Source organism: Myodes glareolus, chromosome 10 (assembly GCF_982192425.1).
Source record: "Myodes glareolus chromosome 10, mMyoGla1.1, whole genome shotgun sequence".
NCBI classification, from domain to species: Eukaryota; Metazoa; Chordata; class Mammalia; order Rodentia; family Cricetidae; genus Myodes; species Myodes glareolus.
The window spans coordinates 26,358,411-26,376,478 of record NC_142035.1 but is presented as its reverse complement, the minus strand read 5'-3'; the positions used below and the strand labels follow the sequence as shown (position 1 = coordinate 26,376,478).

The 18,068-nt window shown below is 42.6% G+C and overlaps 1 protein-coding gene across 4 annotated transcripts in view; it reads left to right on the top strand.

Annotated features, from left to right (window-relative positions):
* Window positions 1-2,522: 2,522 nt before the first annotated feature.
* Tpx2 (TPX2 microtubule nucleation factor) overlaps window positions 2,523-18,068 on the top strand; it is a 42,027-nt gene continuing 26,481 nt past the window's right edge. The window contains exons 1-2 of one of the 4 annotated variants that reach the window (XM_048445581.3): window positions 2,532-2,667; window positions 9,468-9,565. The gene's annotated coding sequence lies outside the window, so the exon portion shown is untranslated. Of the gene's footprint in view, window positions 2,668-2,866; window positions 2,886-9,467; window positions 9,566-18,068 lie in introns of those variants that run through there. The other 3 variants (XM_048445576.3, XM_087911108.1, XM_048445578.3) reach the window with 3 other exon arrangements.

Here is an 18,068-nt window from a genome sequence, read left to right as displayed (position 1 = left end):
CTTTTAGTTGGGTTATTTCCTTCGAGACAAGGTTTCTCTGTGGAATAGTCCTGGTTGTCCTGGAACTCACTTTGTAGACCAGGTTGACCTCAAACTCACAGAGATCCACCTGCCTCTGCCTTCTGAGTGCTGGGATTAAAGATGTGTGCAAAAAAAAATGCTGGGCGGTGGTGGCGCACACCTTTAATCCCAGCACTCGGGAGGCAGAGGCAGGCAGATCTCTGTGAGTTCGAGACCAGGCTGGTCTACAAGAGCTAGTTTCAAGATAGGCTCCAAAGCTACAGAGAGACCCTGTCTTGAAAAACAAACAAACAAACAAACAAACAAAAAAGACGTGTGCTATCACCACCCAGTGTTATTTGTTTTCTTGATGTTTAACTGTTTAAAATTCTTTATATATTCTAGGTTCTAACCCCATATCAAATATATAATTGGTAAAGATATTTTCTCCCTCTGTAGGCTGCTGTGATCCTGTATGAGGTCTGCTAGGCTGAAGAGCAAGACATAGTCTTAAATAAATACATAGGGTATTTTAAAGATTCCTTTTGCTATTTTCAAAATGCCTAGTTAACTCTGTCAGTAAAGTGCTTGTTTCATGTGCTGGGTTCAGTCCCTAGCACCCATATGTACAGAAATGAGCACCTATAATTTTAGTATGGAGAGATGAAAGCAGGAGGATCCCTAGGACTTGCTGGCCAGGGCAGCTGAATCAATGAATTCCAGATTCAGAGAGAGATCCTGTCTCAAAAAATAAGGTAGAGAGCCACTGAGGAAGATGCCTGAGGTGACCTCTGGCCTCTGCACACGTGTAGATACATACACACATGCAAAGAACATTCAAAGACTATCTCCTTCATTTACACGATCTTAGAAAGTTTACTCAAACTTCTAAGTTTTATTTGGTATATAACCTGTGCCTCATTATGCCTTTTATCATGTATAAAATGCTACATAGATCACTGGACAGAACTCATCTTGGCCCTCCTCCTATTACTCACCTTTTTTGTTAGTTAGTTAGTTTGTTTGTTTTGAGACGGGCTTTCTCTGTGTAGCCCTGGCTGTCCTGAAACTCACTCTGTAGACCAGGCTGGCCTTGAACTCAGAAATCTGCCTGCCTTTGCCTCCAAGTACTGGGATTAAAAACATGATCCACCACCATCCAGTTTATTCCTCAACTTTTTTTCAGTCTTTGCCTTCTCTTTGAAAACATAGGAATGAGTATTAAAGAAAATACAGTTGAGATTTGAAAGGAAAGATGAATTCACAGACTCATTGCCTTTTAACCAGTTAACAATGGGGGTCAGTTAAAATTGGACAGAGTATGGAGACTCCATAGAGACAGGGAAGGAGGGCTGGAAGGAATGTATGCTGCCTGTGATTTTTTTGTTTGTTCATTTGTTTGTTTTTTGGGACAAGATCTCCTTATAGAGCCTTGGCTCGCCAGGAACTTAACTGTACACACCAGGCTGGGTTATAATGTAGAGATTCATCCTGTTTCTGTCTCCTGAGTACTGTGATCAAACGCCTGGGCTACCACACTGGGTTCCTTGTAGGAAACACAATTTCATAATCACAGAGAGAATTAAAAAAAAAAAAGGCCAGGTGTGGCAGTGCTTTTAATCCCAGCACTCAGGAGGCAGAGGTAGGCGGATCTCTCTGAGTTAGAGGACAGCCTCGTCTACCAAATAAGGCGTGAGTTCCAGGACAGCTAGAGTTACACTGAGAAACTGTCTCATCTCGAAAAACAAAACTAAACAAACAAAAAGAATGCAATGAAGGGCCAGGCATGGTGGCCCTCACCTTTAATTCCAGTCCTCAGGCAGAGGCAGGCAGAGCTGTTGTGCAGAGAAACACTACCTAGAGAAATCCAACAAAACATGCCAATAAAAAATTTCCTTCTATGAATTCCGGGAGGTCTAGTATGCATTATATATTTAGCCGCCGTTATATACTTAAATGCTTTTTTCAGTTTGTCTAGTAATAATTCTCCCAATTAAGTAGGAACAAGCCTAGCATGATGATAAACACCTGAAAATCCTGTGCTTGGGAGGTGGGGGAGGCAAGAGGGTAGAGAGTTTAAAAGTCGCCTGGTGGCGGTGACACACGCCTTTAATCCCAGCACTCGGGAGGCAGAGGCAGGCGGTTCTCTGTGAGTTCGAGGCCAGCCTGGTCTACAAGAGCTAGTTTCAGGACAGCTTCCAAAGCTACAGAGAAACTCTGTCTCGAAAAATCAAAAAAAAAAAAAAAAGTTTAAAAGTCAGCCTCAGTCACACTGAGAATTCCGGCTAGATTGGGCTCCAAAAGACCTTACCACAAAACAAACAACCTCGCACCCCCATCTCAACCCCAAACAACAACAACAACAAAACCAAATAAGAACAGAGGATTCTGGGTTTTGTAGTACAGTTTCAATGTGCGCCCACACGGGTAAGAGACATTTCCCTGAAGGCTCTCCGTCCAGTTGTCAGCTTGATCCCGCCTCCTAACTTCCGGCGGCGCTGCATTTTTTTCTGAGTCCAATCAGAGGGCGGGGTTTGTCTGTTCCCGGCTCTCTGATTGGTGCATTCGACCGGGTGCCTGAGTTCAAAATTTCAACCGTACCGGTTGAGTCCCGAGGCGGACGGGCGGCTGTGGCTTCTTAGATAAGTGGGTGCAAGGCGAAGCCGGGTAAGTGATGGGTAAAGGGGAGCCGCGGTGCACTGGGAGCCATTCCTCTAGGTTTCCGAGAGGGTAGGGGGATCCTCGGGGCAGGCCCTGAAAGCCTAGGCAGCGCGCGGGCTCCGGCGACCGGGCTTTGCGGTAAAGCTTCGGACACGGAGTCGGTATTCCTGGAAACCCCGGAGCAGAGGCTGCACCAGGCTGTCAGGCCCTAGACGGTAACAACGGTTCGTGTTAGCACTGCTCTCCAATTTCCGCTCTAAACTTTGCATTAAGCGCTCTTAGCATTTAGGGAAGCCGAGGCCCACGGGGTGGAAATAGCTCTGCCGTTAAATAGCATTGGTGGAGGAAAAGAGATGTGATCGACACCAACTGCGTTTATCCGAGATAGGAAAGTAATTTTGTTGTTTGCCAACACGGTTGAGGCAGAGTTAAGTTTATTTTGATTGTCTTCTGTTTGTGATATAAAATTAATTTTATGTTATCTTTAGTCCCCTTTCCCTTTGTATCGAGACATTATGTCTTTCCGCCCGTTTAGCTTCCTTTCCTGGAACATTTATAGATTGGAGGAGAAGGAAAGTTATATCTTTTAGTATTACCATATACTGTGGGTTGAATTTACCTCCTATTTTCTTGATTTGTAATTGCACATAATTTTTTCAGTAGCAAAGATTCCCACCGAACTATTTCTGCTTGCTTGCTCTCTGTCCGACTCCCTCCCTCCCTCCCTCCATCCCTCCGTCCCTCCCTCCCCCCCACTCTTTTCTTTTTTTCTGCACTTCCTGACTCATCCTTACCTTGTATCCTCACATCCTTTGCCTTTGTTTAACTTTTTCTCATATTAAAAAAATACAAACTACTAAAGAACTATTTGCTACTATAATAAAACTATTCTTTTTGTTGTTGCTTTGAGAGAGGGTCTCTCTACACATCCCTGGCTGTCCTGGCACTCAAGTTGTCCAGGCTGGCATCAAACTCACAGATATGCCTGCCTCTGCCCCTCAACTGCTGGGATTAAAGGTGTGTGCTAGTAAGAATAGTAAGAATATTCTTGTGTGTGGCCTCAGTGTATTACAACACTTGTCAAGCCCCACCCCCCAAATCATATGTGTCCCTCTATTGGTTTTAGTGTCTGTTCAGTAGTATCAAGTTGCTATTTTTGGTTCATAATTTTTGTGGCCTTTAGCCAGCAAAACCAACTGATTGACCTTTGAGAGTGTATTGTGAGCCTTTGTTGGTTCATGTTAGATACCATTTGTATATAGATACATGATATATTCAAGGCTTTATGATATACTTGAGGACAAAATGGTTGATTTGTGTGTGTGTCTGTGTGTGTATGTGGTAGTGGGGTCTGAAACCAGTACCTTGCTCGTGGTAGGGGGAGTACTGGGGTACTGTTGTTTTTGTGTGTATGATGACGATACTGATTACTACTGTTGAGACAAGGTCTTGTAGCGCACATGGATCTGAAAGAAGATAATGTAGCATAGGCTGTTCTTGAACCCCGAATCCTCCTTCCTTCACTGCCAGAGTCCTGGGTTTGCACTAACACACTCTGTTTATGTGGTGCTGGGATCTCAGTGCCTGTGTCTTTGTGTATGCCAAGCAAGAACTCTACCAATTTTAGTTTAAGACAGAAACTGGATAAGTTACTATTATGTAAACAAATTGTTTTGCAAGGGGTTCTGGCAACTTTAGAAGTGAAGGAGATGGATGAGACTTAATACGGGAACATAAACTGACTCTTGGAAAGCAGGGTTTGGCTAGATGGGGATGAGAACAACCAGGTTGCACGTCCATGAACTGGATGGCTAGGAAGGCCCTGCAAAGTAACAGCAGAATAGCAAGAGTGGAAAACTCAGTCTTACCAGGTGGGTTGGCAAATTTGAGGTTTTCTAGTATGCAAGTAAAAGCATTTTTTTCTTTTCTTCAAGACAGGGTTTCTTTGTAGCCCTGGCTGTCCTGGAACTCATTCTGTAGACCAGGCTGGCCTCTAATTTAGAGATCCACCTGCCTCTGTCTCTTGAGTGCTGGGATTAAAAGGCTACGTCACCACTGCCGGGCTCAGTAAAAACATTCTTTTGGTCAGGTTCATGCTAATGCTCAAATTAGAATGAAATTCTCAGATTATTTTGGCAAGTACAATTAAATTTGGTCAAGAGAAAGCTATGTGGAAAAGTAGGACTGGATTCTGCATTTCCTTTATATATTTTTTCCTTTAGCTTTTCTTGGACTTGTTTTCTACAGTGTGAGTCTTTATACCCAGCTTCTTCCCTTTAAGATTTTTTTATTTAAAGCTGGGCGGAGGTGGTGCACGCCTTTAATCCCAGCACTCAGGAGGCAGAGGCAGGCTGATCTCTGAGTTTGAGGCCAGCCTCTGGTCTACAGAGCTACTTCCAGTACAGACTCCAAAGCTACAAAAAAAATATTTATTTATTTTTTGGTTTTTCGAAACAAGGTTTCTCTGTAGCTTTGGTGTCTGTCCTGGAACTAGCTGTTGTAGACCAGGTTGGCCTCGAACTCACAGAGATCCCCCTGCCTCTGCTTCCCAAGTGCTGGGATTAAAGGCGTGCGCCACCACCACCTAGCTAAAAAAGCTTTTGTTTTTTAAACTAGAGAGAAGAACAGGAGAAATTGTGTACCCTTTCACAAACTTACTGTTTTGCCGTGGTATCGTTTAGGAAGCAGGATTGATAATGGTGTGGTTGACTAGCCTGAGCTATTATGTAGATAGATTTATATTTGAGACACAGACATGTAAACCAGCAGCCCATTTGTTCTTTACTAGAAAAAGATGGAATTAAACATAAATAGAAAGATGCTGTATTAGTCAACGTTCTCTAAAGGAACAGAGTTTATAGATTGAAGATGTCTGTATGGGATTTATTAGAAAATGGCTTACAGGCTGTAGTCCAGTTGCTTCAACAGTGACTGTCTACCAAGGAAGAATCCAGTAGTTGTTCAGTCCCTGAGGCTGGGTGTCTCAGCTGGTCTCCAATATCTGCCACAGTGTGTGCTCTAATGCCAATGGGAGCCAGCAGGCAAAGCAGCAAGCTTCCTTCTTCCATGTCCTTTATTTAGATATCCAGCAGAAGGTGTGGCCCATATTAAAAGATGAATCCCACCTAAAAAAGATCTGGATTAAAGATGTGTTTTTCCACCTCAAGAGATTCTGTTTAAAAGTGGGTCTTCCCATTTCAAATTGTTTAATTAAGAAAAAATAAATCTCTCACAGGTGTACCCAGCTGCTTGAGTTTTAGTTAATTCTCCATGTAGTCAAGTTGACAACCAAGAATAGCCAGCACAAGTTGACCCCTTGTCAGTTTGACACAACCGTGTATGTCATGGTTAATTTCCAGATGAAAACAATAATCTGGTTATAATTAACACCTGACATCATATAACTATCCAACATACTCTACAAATGCATTATGAACGTTAGAATAGATGGTAATGTTCCATGAGTGGCATTCTTTAGGGATCTCAAAACTTTAATATGATAACTACTGATATTCTGTTAACTGATTTTGCTTTGCATGATAAAGAGATCGAGGAAAGAAAACACAATTGTGCAAAAGCATTCTTAACAGAATATGACAGAAACATGTCTCCTATAATCCTCATTTTCTACAACTGGTCACGTGGCTTTAGCTGGTCTTTATAACTGCCTTCCTCTAATACCCTTCCTGTATTTCCTCCTCCTTTGGCAAGCTCTTGGCCGTTTGCCTGGAGGAGTGAGCCAGGCCTTAATTTTTGAAGGTCTGTGCCCTTTTTCATCCTGTCTGGATTAGATTGTTGTAGTCTCCCATTGATTTGAGTCACAAGATATACCAGCACCAATAGACAGATGCCCTAAAGGATCTTCTGTACTCCAGGTAAATCTTTCTTACCTCCACTATGGAAAAAAATCTAATTTTCTCTTCGTAATCTGAATCAATCACCCCTCCTAACACTGTTATTCCTTACTTAGCCAAAGTGGCCAGGGGGTTGTTTAAACTTCCAGTTCAATAGAATATTTGCTGTGATTCCTGGCAAGAACACTATACACTCTGGAACCAAAACTTCTTGGCTAGCAGAACTTAAGGTTGAGGGATCAGGAAACAAAAAATTTTTCCTGGAGGGTTACTATGGCTGATAGTGAGTGTGGAACTATCCCACCACCCCTCCTTTTCTTTTGTTTGTTTGTTTGTTTTTTTGAGACAGATTTCTCTGTAGTTTTGGATCCTGGATCCTGTCCTAGAACTCGCTCTGTAGACCAAGCTGGCCTCAAACTCACAGAGATCTACCTATCTCTGCTTCCCGAGTCCACTGCCTGACTGAATTATTCCCTTTTCAATGCCTTGATTCCTGCACCCATGGATCCTGGCTATGGGAGAAACTACCACATATTAGACACTGATTCAAATCAAATACCACCCTCTGGAGAATCCTGCCCAGCCCTCCATGCTGCTGCCATCTCATTGGCACTGTAACTGTCTTCAAAAGCCACTCCATCTTTCTCTCAAGCTAGCAGATGGTGGGGAACATGATAAGACCAGTGGATTCCATGATTATGGACCTGCTGTCGCACTATTCTGGCTATGAAGTGAGTTAATCAGAAGCAATACTGTTGAATACCTTGATGGTGAATAAGGCATTGTGTAATTCAGGGATAGTGGTTTAGGTAGAAGCATTACATGCAGGAAAGACAAATCTATATCCAGAATAAGTATCCAATAAGGACACATGCTGTCCTTTCCATGGAGAAAGTGGTTCAATACAATCAACCTGCCACCAGGTCACTGTCTAGTCACTCCGGGGAATGGTGCCATATCTGGGGCTCAGTGTCAGCTCTGGTACTCAGCAGCAGTTGTAGCCAGGTCAGTCTTGGTGAGTGAAGTTCATGCTGCTGAACCCATGACAACTTCCATCTCTGCCACTATGGCCACTTTGTTCATGGGCCATGACAGGGATGGCTGGGGAAAGAGGTTAACTGTCTACAGAATGCTCTGTGTGACAGCCCTAGCTGTCCTGGAACTAGCTCTGTAGACCAGGCTGGCCTCAAACCCACAGAGATATCAGAGATCTGCCTGCCCCTGCCTCCCAAGTGCTGAAGTTAAAGGTGTGTGTCACCACCACCTATCTGAAGTCCCCTTTTGATGAGCATTACATGGAACACAAGTATCTTCATATCCTTTGTCATTTGGAGAAATCTACTCACATAATTCTTCTCTAGACATCTTTCTTACAAATTTTACAATCATGCTCTTTGCAAGTCCCTGACCATCCAGTCATTGACTACAGCCCATGAATCAGTGAAGAAGTGTATGTCTGGTCATTTCTCCTTCCAGACAAAATGTATGACCATGAGTACTGCCCAAAGTTCTGCCCACTGTGAAGATCTCTTTTTGCCAGTGTCTTGCATGGTTCCAGAAAGGGGTTGTAATGCTGCAACTGTCCATGTCTGGGTGGTGCTTCCGTAACATGCAGAACCATCAGTAAGCCAGGCCCTAGTCCTCTTCTCCTCAGTCAACCGATCATAGTGAACACCCCATAAGGCTATAGTGCATGCTTGGCAGCAGATGGTATTGTAACAGGAGTAGAAGTCATAGACATTTGGGCAGCTTTTTCATGTAATTTGTTTGTGCCTGTAGGACCTACTCAGGCCTGCTCACATATATACTACTTATGTTGATTGGTAATAGACTGCTGCTCTGCATGCCCTACTTTGTAACACTCAGCACATGATGCCTTCTCAGGATGCATGATGGCCCGTGGCTGAACTTTCAGTTTCCCCTAAGCAGGCTAGACTGGTAGATGATGGTAGAGCCTTGGTCCAGAATGCCAAAGGTCTCTTCCGTGATTCATCTATAGGAGCCTGCCAAAAGCTCCAAACAGCATTCCTACTTTCCAGTTACACCTCAAGTACTCTCAGGTTTGCTAGATTATATACATGGTCCAAGTGGTAGAGCAGCCTGGACAGCAGCCTGGACCCATTGAAGAACCTTGTCCTGTTCCAGTACCCACTCAAAGTTAGTAAAATTTGGTATAAGTGAGGTAAGTTCTGTCTCTAGAATCCAAATAGGCCCCTGAATGTGCTTCTTTCTTGGTGATGGGAGGGGGTAGTTATAATAACTCCTTCTTTACCTTAGAAGGAATATCTCTGCATATTCCACATCACTGAACTCAAGAATTCCACTGAAGTAGAAGACCCTTAAATTTTGGTTGGATTTATTTTCCATTCTCTGATGGGCATTATGTGTTACCAACCAGTCCAAAGCTACCTCCTGCTCACTTGGTCCAGTCAACATAATGCTGCCAGGATAATGCACCAATGTGCAACTGAACGAAGTTATGACACGAGACTGGAGAGTTATTATATCCTTGAGGTAAAACTGTAAAGTATACTGCTGGCATTGCCAACTGAAAACAAATTCCTTCTGGTGGTCGTTATGGACAAGTACTGAGAAAAAGGCGTTTGCTAGATCAAGACCTGCGTACTGGGGGATGTGTCAGTCTGCTCAAGGTTCAAGTAAGGACTCTGTTTGGAATAGCAGCTGCGATCAGAGTCACTACTTTGAGCTTTCTTTTTTTCTTTCTTTTTGTTTTTTTGTGACAGGGTTTCTCTGTGTAACAGCTCTGGATGTCCTGGAACTCTCTCTGTAGACCAGGCTGACCTCAAACTCACAGATATCTGCCTGCCTCTGCCTCCCAAATTAAAATTAAAAATGGAATTAAAATTGGAATTAAAAATGTATGTGTGTCACCACTGCTTGGCCAAAATTTTTAAAGTTTATCCTATTAAAATACCTTTGTGCTGTTTCCAGGTGCTTAATGAGAAGTGTCTGTGGACTGTAGACGTTCAGAAGAGACCTGAGAAAGTGATCTGTGACGTGGGCTGGAGGCCATTAACTATACAGGGCAGGTGTGTATCCGTGGTGAGGTACACGTGAAGGAGTGAAAGAAGTGTTAGTATATCAGCTTCATCAATGTTTATGTAACTGAAGTATGTCTTTTTAAGCCAGTACATATTTCAGAAAGAAATTCCTTAAATTTGGAAACGAAGAAGTAAAATCACTCACTATTCAACTTTTTAGAGATGCAGTGATGGCGCATGCTTTTAATCCCAGCACTCGGAAGACAGAGGCAGGTGGATCTCTAAATCAAGGCCAGCCTGGTTTACAGAATGAATTCCAGGACAGCTGGGTCTACACAGAGAAACTCTGTCTCAAAAAAACTAAAAAAGAAAACAAAGAACAAGTTGTGCTTGGTGGCACATCCTGTATAATTCCAGTGCTTGGTAGGTGGTGGCAGAAACATTGGGGAGTTGAAGGTCATTCTCGCAATATAGTAATTTTAAGGCTGTACTGGGCAATATGTGATCCTGTCTCAAAGATATGTCAAGGGAGGTAGAGCAAGCCCTGAGTGGATGTGTCGTGTTAATATGAACACAAATAAGAGTTTTCAAAACAGTAAACATGAACTAGGTGTGATGGAGTATATGTTTAATTCCAGTACTTGGAAGGCAGGTCATCTTTGTGAGTTCAAGGCTAGGCTAGCCTGGTCTATGTGGTACTATGTTCTAGTATAGCTGGGGCTACATAGAGAGATTCTGTTTCAAAACAAGCAAAGTCGTAAAACATGATTTACAATTTTTTTGTGTGTGTGAGAGAGTGGGAGTGTGTGTGTGTGTGTGTGTGTGTGTATGTGTACGCGCATGTGCACACGAGTGTATGTGTGTGCATGCATGCATGCAGTTAGGGGCATGAGTACCATGGTGTGTGTGTGGCCAGAGGATATTTTAGGAATGGTTTCCCTCTTCCACCATAGATTCCAGGGACCAAGCTCAGGTTGTCAGGCTTGCACAGCAAGCTCCTTTACCCATTGAGTCGTCTCTGTTGTGCTATCTCCTTGTGAGATAGCTTAGGCTGGCCTCAGATTCACTGTGTATGCTATGCTGGCCTTGAACTGATGGTTGTCCTGCTGCCTCAACCGCTCATTCACGGTGACACCATTTCTTTCTGGAATTGGTAAGTTTGAAAAATAAATGAAAATAGATTTGCTTGGTGTTTCTGGGTGAATTAGAACAAGTGTCTAGTGTGTCCTGTGCTGACTTCTGAGTGTTGGGATGCTGAAGGATTGATTTTGGATCTTAAATGGACCCAGTTTTGGAAGCTCCATAGATCTGTTTCTATAACAGATTGGATTTCAACATAGAAGTTTGCAAATGTGGGAACCAAGTTCATAAAACTTTCTTCAGGCTTAGTTTGTACGTTTGACTAATAGTCAAAACTAGATGTTGGATACGTTGCCATTTATTGACTCCTTCTAATCCCCTTGTGTACAAGGAAAAAATGTGAATGTTTCACCTCTGGGTAAAATGAAAGTATGTGTCAATGTAAGATCCCTCACCCCTGAGAAGGTGGTAGAGGGTGTTGGTGAGGAAATGCCAGTGCCTGAATGAGACTGTTGTAACTGACTGCCTCTACTGAAGCCTCGGCTTCTGTTGGCTCTTGAATTACCAGTGGTTTAGCTCCTGCTTTCCTGTGTCTCACAACTGGGTGGTGAGGCGCTTGGCCTCTCATATCTGCCTGTTTTGCTAGGAGCTGCTGGCCTGCAATTTCAGGCCTGCTTAGAATGTGCTCTGTGCTGCTCCCCACCCCTTCGGAACCTGCCAGTTTTGATTTATAGAGCTTGTCGGGGCCAGTTATTTTCGGTTTGGGGGTGAGTGAAGAGACAAGAGGCAGCATGAGGCCAGTTTCCGATGAATGTAGAGACAGGCTACACTCACTGTTCCAGTCCTCCTCATGTGGGCGTCTCCATTTGCTTTCCCTGTCCACTTATTTCTTCCCCCTAGAAAACTGGCAAGGTCCATTTTTATTTAGCCGTAACTGTCCTGGAACTCTCTCTTTTTTTTTTTTTTCAGTAAGATTTAATTATTCATTATGTATATAGTGTTCTGCAGGCCAGAAGAGGGCACCAGATCTTACTACGGATGGTTGTGAGCCACCATGTGGTTGCTGGGAATTGAACTCACGATCTCTGGAATAGCAGGTGCTATTAATCGCTGAGCCATCTCTCCAGCCCTGTCCTGGAACTCATTTGTAGGCAGTCCTTGAACTAACAGAGATCCGCCTGCCTCTTCCTCCTGATTGCTGAGATTAAAGATGTGCCTGGCTCTATTGTCTGTATCTAAAGAGAAAGGATTACACATGTGTATCTTTTCAGTGTTTTTGTTTTGTTTTGTTTTTGGTGGGGAAGAACCAGAGGGTCTATACAATATGATGGGTGATATATAACAGGCAATTTTATAAAGAACTAGTTCATACATAGCTTGGTTCATGCATACCATATTGAGTTGGCTTTCTTTACTTATTTAAAGAATATTTCTACTTTATTTTATTTTGTGTGGGTGTTTTGCCTGCAAGTATATCTGTGTACTATGTGCTTGCCAGGTGCCCATAGAGGCCTGAAGAGGGCATCAGATCCCTAGGAACTAGAATTACAGATGGTTGTGAGCCACCATGTGGGTGCTGGGAATCAAGTCCCTGACCTCTGGAAGAGCGGACTGTGCTCTCACATTTCCTGTAGGGTTATTTTTCATTAAGAGCTGTTTTTCTTGAGCTGGTTCCAGGGCAGTCAAGGCTATACAAAGAAACCCTGTCTCGAACAAACAAAACAGCTGATTTTTGTTGTTGTTGGTTTTTTTTTAATTCTAATTTTGACGTATTTCTTTTGTTTTTGTTTTTTTAATATTTATTTATTTATGTATACAATAATCTGTCTGTGTGTATGCCTGAAGACCAGAAGAGGGCACCAGACCTTATTACAGATGGTTGTGAGCCACCATGTGGTTGCTGGGAATTGAACTCAGGACCTTTGGAAGAGCAGGCAATTCTCTTAACCACTGAGCCATCTCTCCAGCCCCCGACGTATTTCTTTTGTAGAAGCAAGGACTCAGTATGTAGTCCTTGCTGACCTGGAATTTGCTATGTATATCAGGCTGGCCTTGATCTCAGACCCACCTGTCTCTGCTCCCAGTGCTGGGATTAAAGTGTGACCAAGCCCAGGTAAAGGCTATTTTTCTACTGAGAATATTTGTAATTTTTCAGGGGCCTGTACTATGGCAGTTTTAGATAATTTTGAAGTATGAAGCTAATTCTCTTGCTTGGCAGCTTGATTTGTTTAAGGGAACGTGGTTGACATATGCATGCCTTCCCCCGCCCTTCAGTGAGACATGTTGACAGAAAGAAATTCAATCTTGATTAAGGGGTGCAGGATAGGTCCAGTTCCCACCATTCATGGGGCTCTCATTTAAACAGCTGCCTTTAGCCTTGACCTCTGTGGTATCCCACTAGGCTCTAATAGACTTTAATTTTTGGTATTTTGACTTGTTTGTGGTGAGGCAGTATTATGAAACTATCTTGATTTACAGTTTGTTACCTTGTTGTTGTGTGCTGGTGCTTCTGCTTTCTTCTGATACTCTGTCACTGAGCCTCCTTCCCAACCCTTCTTTAGGTTTTCTTCATATACTTTGTCAGCCTTTAATGGAGAGGATGAGAGTTCTCAAGGAATAATGGATATATAGTTTGAGCCCACTTTGAGGAGAGGCAGAGTGTTTTTTTGTTCTTTTGTTTTTCTTCTCTGAGACAGTCTCACTTTATAGCCTAGGCTGGACTGGACCTCAATATGTAGGCCCAGGATGACCTCAAATTTGAGGCAGTACTCTTGCCTGAGGCTCTTAAGTGCTGGAATTATAGGTGTATGTATATATACCATGCCCAGCTAGAGTGGCAGGGTAGCCTCCTGAGTGGGCCAATCTAGACAAAAAGATAGTGTAAAAGGAACGTTTTTAAAAAACAGACTTCTGGAGAGAGAGATGGCTCAGCATTTAAGAGCACTGGATGCTCTTCCAGAGGACTTGCGTTCAGTTCCCAGCATCCACATGGTGGCTCGTAACTGTCAGTAACTCCAGTTCCAAGTAATCTAATACCCTTGTACAGACACACATGTAGGAAAACACCAATGCAAATAAATAAATCATTAAAAAATAGACAATTTGGGCTGGACAAATACTCAGTGGTTAAAGTGCTTGCTGCTTTTGTAGAGGAACCAGGTTTGAATTCAACACCCACGTGGTACTTCATAGCTCTCTGTAATACCAGTTCTAGGGTATCTGGTGCCCTCTTTTGACCTCTGCAGGCAACTGGCATGCATGTGGTGCACATACGTGTATGTGCGGGCAAAATATTCATACAAGTGGGAAAAAAAAGATGAGGTTGGAGATATGGCTCAGCAATTAAGAGCACTGTCTGCTCTTTCAGATGTCTTGAGTTCAATTCTCAGCAAACACATGGCAGCCTACATGTCTGTAATGGGATCTGATGCCTTCTTTTGGCATGCAGGCATGTATGCAGGCAGAACACTCATACTTAAAATGTATAAATAAATAAATCTTAAGAAAACATGTATGTGGAAATACTAGAAAGATTTGTAATGTTTGGACAAATCAAGGTAGTGGTCAATTTATGGATCGCATAATTGGAGAACATTATTTCCAAAAACCAGTTGATAGAAATTATTCTTGAATTATTGTAGGCCCATATTTTTATATGGTGTGGCAACCAGGCTCTAAAGCCATAGGCACAACCTGAGGATGGCCTACCAAACAGTCTGTTGCAACCTAACCTAACAAAAGGTCAAGATGTTTTTGCTCCTTCTTTGTAATTTGGAGGATACCTGATAAAAATGCTAATTCAAACCTACGGGACAGCTAGCATACACAGCAGACAGGTAGTTGTGGATGTGACTGAAGGCCATTCACCTGGTTACCTATGAGACAGAATGCTAATGTATTTCCCCTAAGTTAAGTTTTGGTATAAAGACTGTTTGGAGAATAAATGAGAAAAATTCTTCAGGATGTAAACTCAGGACTTCATGAGGGACCACTGAGAATCTCCCTCCCGATAAAGCCATGTGAGTTGTGTCTTGGTTCCCACGCCTCCACGCCGGTCCAGGGAGAGATAGTTTATGTTGAGGTCTGGTCAAGAAAAATAATTGAGGGTCCAGGCTAGCATCAGACATCGACAGATTATCAAGAATATTTAGCAAACATTCCTGAAGTGCAAACTTAGAGGAAAATAAATGTTGCTTACCTATCTAGCCCTTTCAACTGGGAAGGCAGACATTCTATAATAATAAAGCGTGTTCTCTAAGAGCACAAAGCTTCATAGTGCAGTCTCTCCTACTCTGTCTGCCACGCCCCTTCACAGACTCAGTTACTAACACTCCTTCATCCATGTATGGATGTATGAATATGTTGCCTTTTTCCTCTTTTTTTGATGTTTTGAAATCACAGACAGGCGGTATTAGGCCAGCCAAAGAGACACCGACAAAAGCATGTGAAAGGTTAGATTTGAACACTTCAGGTTTTTGTTTGTTTGTTTGTTTATAGCAGTATGCTTTGGAATCCGGGCCATTTTCCCATCCCTCTTTTTTTGTTTGTTTGGTTTTTTTGAGACAGGGTTTCTCTGTGTATCCCTGACTGTTCTGGAACTCAGTTTGTAGACCAGCCTGGCTTTGAACTCACAGAGATCTGCCTGCCTCGGCCTTTCAAGTGTCACACCTGGCTTGAGTTAGAAAGAGGTTTAATATAGATTTAAGCCTGATATTAAGAGTAGGAAAGGGGCTTGAAAGATGGGTCAACAGTTAAGAACATGGCTGCTTTCCAGAGGGTTTGATGGCTGGGTTTGAGTGCTCACATTCACATGGCAGCTAAGTTCCAGGTGAATCTTGCCCTTCTGGCCTTGCAGACACAGCATACAGGTGGTACCGAGACATACGAGCAGAGAAAACACTATGCATATAAAATAAACATAAATAAGAATTACAAAATAAATAAATAAGAATAAATAAAAGAAAAAAGAAAAGGAAAGAGGCTTGAATAAAGGGCAAAAAGTAGAAATTGTAATCACGGGCTTCTCGAGAGAGCTGCTGAAGTCATAGTTTGTAGAGGGCCAAGTGTGACTGTGGTTTGTTACATTCCCGTCTTCCTTCCTCAACTCTGCTTGTCTTCATTATAGTCCTGCCTGGGAAGTGTTCCCAGTGACCTCAATTAGGCATTGAGATCATGGGAATCTAAGATTTTCCCATGTCTTTCAGCATAGTTGTTCAAAAGAATAGAAAAATGCCCTCTTTCAACCATGGGATTTTGACTGTTGCCCGAGAAATCCTTCACTAATGGCCTTTTAAAAATTGCCTTTATTTATGTATTTATTTATATGGTATGAATTTGTATCTGTTTTGTGTATGTGTGGCAACATAGCAAGTTCCAGGCCAATCTGCTTTGTAAGTCACTGTCTTGACCCCTACCCTTACCAGCAACAACAAAAAAACTAGGTGTCGTGTTGCATGCCTTTAATCCCAGCACTTTGGAGGCAGAGGCTAACTGATAAATTTTTGAGGCCATCGCTGTTGTACAGATCAAATTCCAGGCAAGCTAGGGTTACACAGTGAGAACCTGTCTTAAAAAAACAAAACCCAGCAGCAACAGCAACAACAAAATCAATATCAAACAAATGGTGAAGCGGAAATGAAGGAGAATAAAAAGTTTAGATGGCATAATAGAGAGCCTTCTCAAGTCAAAAGACTATGGAAAACGTGAAGGGCTAACTTATGGCAGATAGAGACCTGACCCTCCCAACACTGCTGATTCCTGAGTGACCAGTGAGGGCTGCCCGAGGGTGTGCTGGCGCCAGGAGCTAGTTGCTCTTAACGTGGCTCTCTGATCCTTAGCTCCCTTTCTCAGCATGAGGACAGAAAGTGATGCTTTACAAGGTTGTAAATGAGCCTTAGAAACAGTAAAGATTCAGTAGTTACTACAACCTGGCGTCTCTAGTAGCTATTTTTGTTCCTGAGGTTGTTTTTAACCACAGTTTTAAGTGTTGTCATGTGACTTTTGGCAAACCCTTGTTTGTTTGTTTTTTAAAGATTTATTTATTGCCAGGCAGTGGTGGTGCATGCCTTTAATCCCAGCACTCAGGAGGCAGAGGCAGGCGGATCTCTGCGAGTTCAAGATTATCCTCGGCTACAAGAGTTGTTGCGGGGAGGGAAGAAAGATTTATTTATTATGTATACAGTGTTCTGCCTGCATGTATCCCTGCAGGCCAGAAGAGGGCAATGTGAGCCACCATGTGTTGCTGGGAATTGAACTCATGTTTTCTGGAAGAGCAGCCAGTGCTCTTAACCACTGAGCCATCTCTCCAACCCTACCGTTTTTTGTTTTAATTAATCATTATCTATAAACTACAAAAGTCAGATGTTAACCTATGGTTCTTTTTAATTTGAGAGTATCATGTTTCTACTCTTAAGTCCTCAAAGAGAATGTTGTTCTAAAGGATTAAAGCTGTGCCGGTGGAGCACGCCTTTAATCCTCGCACTCAGGAGGGAGAAGCAGGCGGATCTCGGAGAGTTCGAGGCCAGCCTGTTCTACACAGTGAGTTCCAGTACAGCCAGGAACTGTTTCCAAAATCAAACAAAACCCTGTCATTCATTCATTCATTCATTGTTTCTTTCTTTCATTTATTTTTTTGGTTTTTCGAGACAGGGTTTCTCTCTGTAACAGTCCGAGCTGTCCTGGAACTAGCTCTTGTAGACCAGACTGGTCTTGAACTCACTGAGATTCACCTGCCTCTGCCTCCTGATTGCTGGGATTAAAGGTGTGCACCACCACTACCTGGGTCTATTATTTTTTTCGAGACAGGATTTCACTATGTAGCTCTGGTTGTCCTGGACACTATGTAAACCAGATTGACCTCAAACTCACAGAAATCTGCCTGCTTCTGCCTCCCAAGTGCTGTAATTAAAGGTGTGTGCTACTACATCTGACTATGTTATTTGTTATAACAATTATTTCTGAGACACTATAAAACTCAGAAATATTTTTCTCATTACTCAGGTCACCGAGAAGCTAAGGAAATGCTGGCCAAACCACTGGGCAGTAATAAAGGTTGGGTGGCTAAACTCAAGAGTGTGGAACAGTGGTGTAGTTTGCAGACCTCCAATATGCAAGTTGCCAGTGCATAGAGTTGGTAGTGGATGGGACTAAGGACCTGGCACACTCATAGTCTGCATTAACATCCCTTGACTCGGCATCTTTACCTCTTAAGAATTATTTTATAGAAAAAGTAACAAACATGTACAGAATATTACCTATAAAAATGTTCTCCTAGAAGTTTTTTTTTTTTTTTCCAAGACAGGGTTTCTCTGTAGCTTTGGAGTCTGTCCTGGAACTGGGATTAAAGGCGTGCACCACCACTGCCCAGTTAGAAGTATTTTTAAAGTGAAAATATTGGGGAAAATTCTAAAAATGAAGTATAATTTTTACACCTGATTAAGTGATGGTATATGGTCAAATTTATTGCCATGGA